General features: G+C 48.1%; 1 long non-coding RNA gene across 1 annotated transcript; it reads right to left on the reverse strand.

Annotated features, from left to right (window-relative positions):
• Positions 1 to 4,737: 4,737 nt before the first annotated feature.
• On the reverse strand, positions 4,738 to 5,996 carry LOC115547426 (uncharacterized). Its single transcript, XR_003977360.1, has 2 exons — positions 5,950 to 5,996; positions 4,738 to 5,183 (listed from the first exon to the last, which is right to left on the reverse strand). It is a non-coding gene; the product is annotated as an uncharacterized LOC115547426 (long non-coding RNA).
• Between the last annotated feature and the right edge of the window lie 3,645 nt (positions 5,997 to 9,641).

Here is a 9,641-nt window from a genome sequence, read left to right on the forward strand (position 1 = left end):
GAACCACTTGAGCCCGCTCCATCGGGTCGAGAGCGCTGATAATGCGATATGTTAATGCAGCCTCCCCACCAGAAACCAGCACTTGCACGACCCGATATGGGCCCTTCCAGTGCGGTGCCAGCTACATACGCCTTTCCGTGGGGTTATTCAGCCACACCAGCCCACCTACACTAAAGGGGCAGTGGCAGCTATTTTCGTCATGGTACAGTTTCTGTCTCTCACGAGCCTCCACAGAGTTAAGCCTGGCTTTGCCGAAGGCTGACTCCAGCCGCTCTGCAATGGTGGATGCATAATCCATCTGGGACCCAGTGCCCCGGGAGTCCAGAGCACTAGCAGGCAGCAGGAACCCGGGCCTCACGTCCGTGCATGAGGTAGAAGGGGGTGAACCGGGTCCTGGCATGTTTAGAGGAGTTGTATGCATAGGTGACTTGCTTCACATAAGTGTCCCATTCACCTCCATTCGAAAGTCCGGTTGTGACGCTCCACCATGCCATCAGATTTGGAATTATAGGCAGTGGTGCTTGTTTTCTTATCCCCAGCCGCTGACAGAGGCTCTGAATCACATCTGCTTCGAACTGCCGGCCCTGGTCGGTATGCAGGATTTCGGGGACACCATGCACCATAATCCTCAAAAAGGCAGCGCGCAACTGAGTGTGCTGTCTGATTCGGGAAGGCATACAGGGCAACAAACTTAGTAAAGTAGTCCTCGACAACTAAGATGTACCTGTTCCCCCGAGATGTCATGGACAGCTCCAGAATGTCTGCGGCCACCCTCTGCAGAGGACGGTCAACTTGGGACCCCCCCATAGGAGCCCTCGGCCCTGGGACTGGGCTCCTGCGAGTCTGACAGGCCCTGCATTGCTCACACCACCGTCTTATGTCCCTCAACATGAAGGGCCAGTAGCAAGATTGCTTGGCTTTCTCCCACACACGTTCAGCGGAAAAGTAGCAGCCGGCCCCCTATGCAACTGTTGAAGGATCTCCGGCACCATGGCTGCAGGAACAACAGCCTGAATTTGCTTCCCTCCCGTGGTTTCCGGCAACGCCGTGCGGCACAGCAGCCCCTCCATCACCGACAGACGGTGAAACTCAGTCCATAACTTCCTGAAGCTGGCAGAGGAACCCCCGGGGAGTCTACGAGGCCGCCGCACCCTGCCCTGCTCAAACCAAGTCAACACAGCACTAATTTCAGGGTCTTCACGCTGTGCTGACCGCAATTCAGCTCCACCACCACTGAGTGAATAGACAGGAACTGGCTCTGTTTGTGCCCCGTCTGCAGGCGGAGAGTGGTCAGACACCTCCACTGAGGCCACGGCGCAAAGCCCGGCTGAAGGAGCATCTGGCTCGACAAAGTCTGGAGACACGGGTCGGCGGGATAGAGCGTCTGCATTTTTGTGGCGGGCGCCATCCTTGTGGACCATGACCCAGTCAAACGGGTCCAACTCCTGCACCCACCTACACCTCCGTCCAGTAGGGTCATTATCAATGGCCATGCGCCTAAGGCCCAGCAGAGGGCGATGGTCAGTGATGATGCAGAACGTGGATAGTCCCACATAGTGTTTGAACTCACGCACTGCCCACACCACAGCCCATAGTTCCCTGTCGAAGGTGGACCATCACTTCTGTGTGTGTGTGAGGCAGACCCGGCGCCAAGGGCGGGCCAGACCGGGCCGGGCCCGCCCATTTGATGTCTTTGCCCCCGCCCACTTGATGTCTTTGCCCTTGTAAAAATAAAATGTATTTTACTTTTTTATTTTATTTTTTATGCTAAGATATTTATGATGTCAGATACTATTTAAAATCTCAAAAAATAATTGTTAAACTAAATAAAAAATGTGTAGAAAATAGAGATGTGATTGACATATGTGTAAACCTATCGCTATTCAGAATTCGTCACACCGAACACGGCATTAACCGGCAAATTCAAATTAGTAGCCTAGCCTGCTCTGGTGTTTTAAAAAAAAAATGGATATCAGACGCTGGTTAAAAACTAATTGGCCTACTTATCCGGAAAAAAAACCCTGCAGTTACTGCAAGTAAAGTTAGCTCTAACCCTGACCGGGCTGAGCCTCTTGCTGGAGCTGGATTTGAGTTCCCGCCGCTAGCTGTAACAACGCAGCCGCCATTAGCCCTCTCCTCCGAGACGCCTTTTACCTCTCACTCCGACCCGCCAGGAGTAACAACACCCTCCGCCTCCTCCTCGCCTCCACCAATCATTTCCTACAAATTCTGGTGAAAAGAGTCTGTTCACATGCCGACTTCATGGGTCCCGACCGGCGCTTTCATTGGATAATGCGACAATGTTTTGGCCGAGCACATGATGCAATGTTGCGAAAGTTTTGTATGTTTATGTTTATTTGCTCGTCTGCGTGGCGCGGAATATTGCTGTTGGCGTCTGTGGTATTTAATGTGCCGCCGCGCACACAATGCAAATGTGATTTGTATTTGGCTGTTTGTGTGTGTTAAAATGTAGGCTATTATTTGCGAACTGCGTGCGTCTTAAGGCAATGCTGTTGTTGGCCATGCTGATGTGTTTGCGCTGCTGTGGACTGTTGCAATTGAGTTTTTTGTAGGCTACACCTGTCTGTCATAATATAGATGTGGGCCCTCCCACAAAATCTACGTGCCCCCTGTATAGATTTGCTCTGGCGCCGGGTCTGGTGTGAGGGCCTGGTTCGCGTAGGCAATCACCTTCTCACAACCCTCTTCATCCTGCGCTAGCACTGCCCCAACCGAGTCTTTAGAGGCGTCGGTGTACACCTTGAAAGGAAGTGCAAAGTTAGGTAGCGTAACTACAGGAGAGGATGTAAGCACTTGCCTGAGGTAGGTGAACGCCCCCTCACACTCAGCCGACCACTCAAAGGGCACATTGTTCCCTGCCAGCCGGTTCAGTGGTGCAGCGTGCTGGGAGAAATTACGCACAAATCTCCTATAATAGGAGCATAGACCCACAAAGGCCCTGACCTCTGACGGGGTGCGGGGGGTTGGCCAAGTTCTCACCTTATCAGTGTTCCGCGGGTCTGGTTGGAGACCATCCCTGGAGACCACGTGGCCCAGGAACACGACATGGTCCCTGGCAAAGTGGCATTTCTTGGAATTCAACTTCAGGCCCGCCAGCTGGATCCTAGAAAGGACTTCATCCAAATGAAGGAGATGGTCTGAGAATGTACGGCTGTAAATCAGTATATCATCCAGATATACCACACAAATGTGCCATGGCAGGCCCCTCAGAATGGGCTCCATCATTCGTTGAAACGTGTCTGGAGAATTGGTCAGACCCATAGGCATAGCCCGCCACTGATACAGGCCCCGGCCGGTCGTGAAAGCTGTCTTCTCGCGATCCTCCTCAGCCATTTCTACCTGCCAGTAGCCATTCAAAAAGTCAAGCGTGCTGAACCAGGCCGAGCCAGCTAGAGCATCCAGGCTATCATCCACTCGCGTAAGGGGGTGTGAGTCTTTGATCGTCAGTGCATTCAGCCGACGATAATCAATGCAGAACCTCCACTGTCCCCCTTTCTTCCTCACAAGCACCACTGGAGAGGCCCAGGGGCTACAACTCTCCTCCACAACTCCATCAACCAGCAGTTCAGCCACCTGACGTTCAATCTCTGTCCGTTTCCCAGGTGCTGCAAGATGCACAGGGGGCGATCCCCAGTCCTTATATGGTGTTTGATCAGTGTGCACCTGCCCGTGTTTCTGTCTCCCAGGTTAAACACATCAGTTAACCTCTGCAGCAACTCAGCCAGCTTGGCCCTCTGCTCAGCCGTAACAGGGGACTCCTCCGAGGAGACAGGGCCCGCAGCAGCCGGCGGCACAGCTGGATGATTGTCGACGACACGAGGCGGCACTAAAATGTCTCTCTTTTCGACTGGGTAAAACTCACCCAGGCGTAGACCCTGCCTGAGTTCAACCGCCCCCCCTGTGGGATTGAGGATGCGGGCTGAGGCAGGGCTGGACTGGGGAAATTTTTCAGGCCGGGCATTTTTAACCAAGAGCAGGCCACCACCAGGTATTGACGGGGAAAAATGTAAGCGCGCTGTGTGACAGCGTGGGTTTTTTCCCCAACTGCTATTGACATGCGTACCCCTTAAGCCTTTTTGTCACACCATGAGTACCCCTTCACTCATGCAATGACTATGCTGCACACATTCGTTAATTTATCCACATACCCCCTGCAGTTTGCTTGCGCACCTCAGGTGGTATATGTACCATATACCCCTTGTTGGGAATCACTGCCTTAAACGATCAATGTGCACTAGGAGACAAACATTTTAACACTATGAGAAGCATTATGAAAAGTTCTCCCAAAATACTGTTAGGCTTATCAAAAGTATGATCTATTGACCGTAGGTCACATTACTTTTTAGACATGTCATTTCTTTCAACCTTGTTACTTAAATTTAAGTAAAGGAATTATATTAAATATTAATTAATTCATTTTAGTTAATATAATTATAATAAATGTAATACTGTAGGCTAAACTATGAATAATATATCATTACTTGTGTGATACAATGCATTATTAAAGCAAGAAATGACTGGATGACTGTACCAATGACTGGATGCAAAGGCTGACCTAAAATTGCAATACACAAAAAGGCCACAAGATGTTTATCTCACTACAAGCTACAAGTAACAGCAAGGATTTCTCTTATTACCAATTTGTGTTGCTAATCAACTGTCAATACAAAATAAAATGTTAGGTGTGGGAAATTATGCCAGGACTTGGAAAGAATAGGATTTTCATCCATTTAATTTTGAATATAAAATAAAAAGTGATGACACACATAACAATTGAAGTTAAACACTTATATTTACAATGAGTCAATAATTACTTAACTGTACAAAATAAAATAAATTGCTTAACTTAACTGTACAAAATAAATAGAAAAAATAAAGTAAATAAATACACAATTATACTGTATATTAAGAATATGAATATCAATAAAACAAACATTAAAACGAAAAGGAATGGGTAACTTACATGAAGCATGCAAACCAATGAGAGCTTTCAAATGGACCAGAACACACACACACACACACACACACACACACACACACACACACACACACACACACACACACACACACACACACACAATCCAACAAGTGGGAGAGATGCTGATGCTACCCCATCTGCCTCTTCTCAGCAGCAACACCCAGCACTCCTTAAGCATGGGAACCTTAAAAAAGATGAAAAGACAAAAGAAAGATAGAAATGTGAGAAAAATAACACAGGTGATCATAGTAGTGCATTTCAACTCTACAAAAACGTTCTAAGACTTTGACACAGTAAATGCGTATTCAGATCTAATGTTTTAATTCTAAATGACAGTGATTCTAATATAAGGTCTCATGTGCACTAAAGGTAGATACTGCTTTACATTTTCTCTGCAATGTACTTTGTGCAAGGACAGAGTTTAACTTAATCTGATCCACTATGAGTGTTTCAAGTCAGCGTATTATTTTACCTCATCACAAAAGCAGGTGCCCAGAAGTGAGGAGTGAGAAAATACATTAGTTCTGTTCTATAGAAAGGGACCGTCCACCCCATCGCTCAGTAAGACTGTGCAAAACAGCATATTTCGTAAGGCCGACGCACGACATTCACACAAACAAAATAAAGAATAAAGAAGCAACCCCGCGGTGGCACAACAGTCACACAAATACAACGAATAAAGAATAAATAAACAACCTGGCTGCGGCAGCGTTGTAGCTAGCCATGCACACCATTTAGCCTAGCCTACATTGCTAGGCTAGGTTACATGACTGGCAGTGAGCAGCACCAAAATAATATCCGACGGTCCGACATTAATTCATATCTGAGTGACAAGGTTAGACAGCACTTAACTTTGACAGACGATCAATATTTCTTTCTCACACATAGATGTCTGATTTATAAACATTTTGCTGTTCATTAATTAATAGCTGAAGTTAACCTTGACTTACCGTCATGGCCGCCTCGTCCACCTGCTGTCGAGCATCTTCTCCTCCACCACCTGTTGATGCTGCTGCTGCAGATGTGGAGGCTCCATGTCCACGAGCAGCAAACATATCAGCTATGTTTAGGCATTTCGTAGCATCTGCCTGAAGGGCTGCTTTTTTCTGGTCCCTGGCTCTTTCAGCGCCACCCTTTCTTTTCTTCCAACTAGGGTCCATATTGCCCGTTTTCGATCTGCCTGCTAGCAGTGGCTAACCAACCAAGTCACCAACGGAGGCTGAGATGGAGGGGTAGGCGAAATTGGCCTGCCCCTCACCTCATTGGTCCAGGCTTCAATCAATCATGATAAAGGGCAGATCTGCCAGTTTAACTTGCATTAACTTGAATTGACGTTAATGTGGCCTGCATTGAAGTTAACGTGGCCTGCTACGTTAGACGCGAGTTTGGCATGAATAAAAAAATAAATAAAAGGCTTCAGGCCACCGGGCATATGCCCGCCATGCCCTATGCCCAGTCCAGCGGTGGGCTGAGGTCACACCATTCCTCACACTGCTCACTGTACGAGCAACCACCAGCCCCGTTGTTTCTGGAGTGTGAGGCTCCAGATATCAACCACCAGCCCCGTTGTTTCTGGAGTGTGAGGCTCCAGATATCAACCACCAGCCCCGTTGTTTCTGGAGTGTGAGGCTCCAGATATCCCTGAAAGTCTGCAGCAGGTTGACTAGCTCCAGCAGGAGTGAGAATGTCCACTGGCACCAGAGCCTCACTCAGCGGGGGAATGGTCATGACGTCAGCGAGGGATACGTTACAACAACTTAGGACCAACTCTCCACCCTGAAGCAGGGGAACAGAAACGTCCCATAGTTGTAACACCCCTCGCCCCAAATCCAACAATGCATGATTCTTAGCCAGAAAGTCCAGTCCGACCAGAACACACTGAGTGGATTCCCTTAGCACATGGAAAGTGTGCTGCCAGCAGGTCGGGCCCAGACGGAAGGTGATCTCACTGGTACCCAGTGTGTCTAACTTTTGTCCATTAACTGCCCGAGAGTCAATATAGTTATTTTTCAGGGGCCTGTTTCGCAGGGCAGGGACTGACAGACGGAAGTCTGCACTAATCAGTGACACCGAGGTCCCTGAGTCCAACAACATGAGAACCTCGGTGCCTTCAACCACACCCCTGACGAAAGAAGTTGAGTGGCCAGTATAATCCATACAAGCAATGTCATTGGAAAAGTCATGGCTCAAGGGACCCACCATAGGAGTAGCTGGCGTTTGGGCCTCGACACCAGCTACCGGCCGTTTCCCTGATGGCCGTTGTCAGCATCCTGCTGTCGTGGCAGGAAGTGCACGCCGCGTCGCCTGGTCTCGTCCTCACGTCGCCTGGGCTCGTCCTCACGTCGCCTGGGCTCGTCCTCGCGTCGAGCACGCCAGTTCGGGCTAGGGCTTCTACCCCCAGGCGGCCTGGAGGGCATCCCAGACGGATCTGAATGATAGCCACGAGACGGAAAACCCCCCTGGCGTGGGGACCGCCCAGGCTCGGGGGAGCGGCCACGGTGTTCCTCACGAAAGCCTCTCAACTGGCAGCCCCACTCGCCACAGGTACAGTTACAGCCTCCTCCTGAGGGCAAGCGAAACCTTCGCCCCCTTGTGTCAGTATCCCCCGCCCTCAGTCTCCGATTTTCCTCACAAAGTTCTTTCATTCCCACTCTCATGGTGTGCATGTCCTCTGTTTGCCTCTCAACAGCTCTCTGGAGATCATCAGAGACCGACACGGACTGTACAGATGGGCCCCCACCACCGTAGGCAGCAGCAGCAGTACTCACATAGTCTCTCTGTAGGGTCATTCTGGCGTTCTCACATCGCTCCGCCACGTGCAAAGCCTCCTCCAGGTCCGTGGCGCCCATCTCCAAACACTCCAAACAGCCTTCAACGCCGGGTCAAGACCAGCCAGGAAGCGACGAAACTTCTCCTCCCTCTGTGCAACACCAACATAATCCGGAAATGCCTCTACGACCAGCCGGCTCACATCAGCCGCGTACACCTCCAGGCTTTCACCAGAAGCACGCACACGGGCTGACAGGCTTGCTCTGAACCGGTCCATTAACTGTCTCTGTCCAAACGCCGCTCCCAGCCTCTCTTTAATCGCAGCATAATCCGACTTGGTCGCATCAGGAAGACTGTCCCACAGCAGAAAAGCGGACTTGCCGAGACGAGTAGGAAGAATCCTCACCAGCTCCTCCGTACAGCCGTGGCGCCGACGGCCACCTCCAACTGCCTCGCCCAGCTAATTATACAAAACAAAGAACGGGACCAGAGACGAGGTAGTGCTTTCAGCAGCCCACTCTGCTTCACTTTAATCTCCCCTCCCCCACACAACACATCACCCGTAACCTTCCCCGAACTTCCCCCTTACGGCAACTCACGAGGGACACCCCTCCTTTTCCAGACTAAACACAGAACAGTCTGTTACACAACCATTAAATTCATTTTACACGTGGAAACACGTTTTCCGAGCCGCCTTTGATCGCACCATGAGCAGGCGGAGCCAGGTGGCAAACACCGCTGTCGTGTTGTAATTTCAATCACAGAGACGTTGATTCAGATCTGTTTCAAGCATGTTCAGCAAACCAGCAGCCAAGAGGTAAAAAACTTTACCTTGTTTTTTCCAAACAAACCGTGTAAGTTGAGTAATGCTGCTGCATGTTGTTTAACTAAATGATGACTGACTAATAGATGTCAATATATCAAGTTAAGCTAGCTAACAATTGTTAACTGTTACCTATGTTAAATCGGTTGCTAGGTGCAGAGGTGAAAGTAACTAGTGACAATTACTCTGTTACATTTCCTTGAGTAACTTTTCTGGATAAATTGTACTCTTAAGAGTTGTTTTACTGCAAAATACTTTTTTACTTATATTATTCTAAAGTAGGCACAACAACCGTGAGCACTTCTGCTCACGGTTGTTTTGCACATATTTGTGACCAGACCATGACTGACGTGTGATAACACCATGTCTGGGGGCACCCAGTATTGCTTTCATGGAAAGTGGAATGCACCCTGCAGTCCATGCTAAGTTCGAAAAATACAAATAGTCTAATAAATGAATAACAAATGTGGCAAGACGTTACCCAAGGTCCGAAGAAGGGCCACAAATATTAACATCACAGTTATTTAACTGTAGAGGATAATCAACATCTAAACTTTATTACTTTTTAGTTAATATAACCATAATTTCATTTTTATTATATTATTGTTTCTACTTGGGTCTAAAAGAAATCTAGAACTGAAAAGATTATTTTGTAATATAGTTAATCAGGAGAGCCTGTAGCCTTTGATTCCCTTAGTTCAAAAGGTAAATACTGACATGGATGTTTAAAAATATCGTTTATATTTCATTTCAAAGAGACTTTTTGTTTATTATTTATTTGCAGATATTATTTGACTACTGCATTATTTGTGTTTTAAAGAAAGCAGGTATAGGTCATACCATTTTTCCTAGTCAGTGGAGCAAGTAAGTTACATATTAATTTAGTCTTTCGGCCTGTAGCATATAAACAAAATGAAGCAACTGTCCCATATTTCTAACTGCATTTGAAGTAGACATTGAGACTCACAAAGAATGGACACTATAGGACAGTGATCATGATTTGTCTCAATATCAGAATAACATCAATGGGTAAAATAGCAATGGCTGGTG

Source organism: Gadus morhua, chromosome 7 (genome assembly GCF_902167405.1).
Source record: "Gadus morhua chromosome 7, gadMor3.0, whole genome shotgun sequence".
NCBI lineage: Eukaryota > Metazoa > Chordata > Actinopteri > Gadiformes > Gadidae > Gadus > Gadus morhua.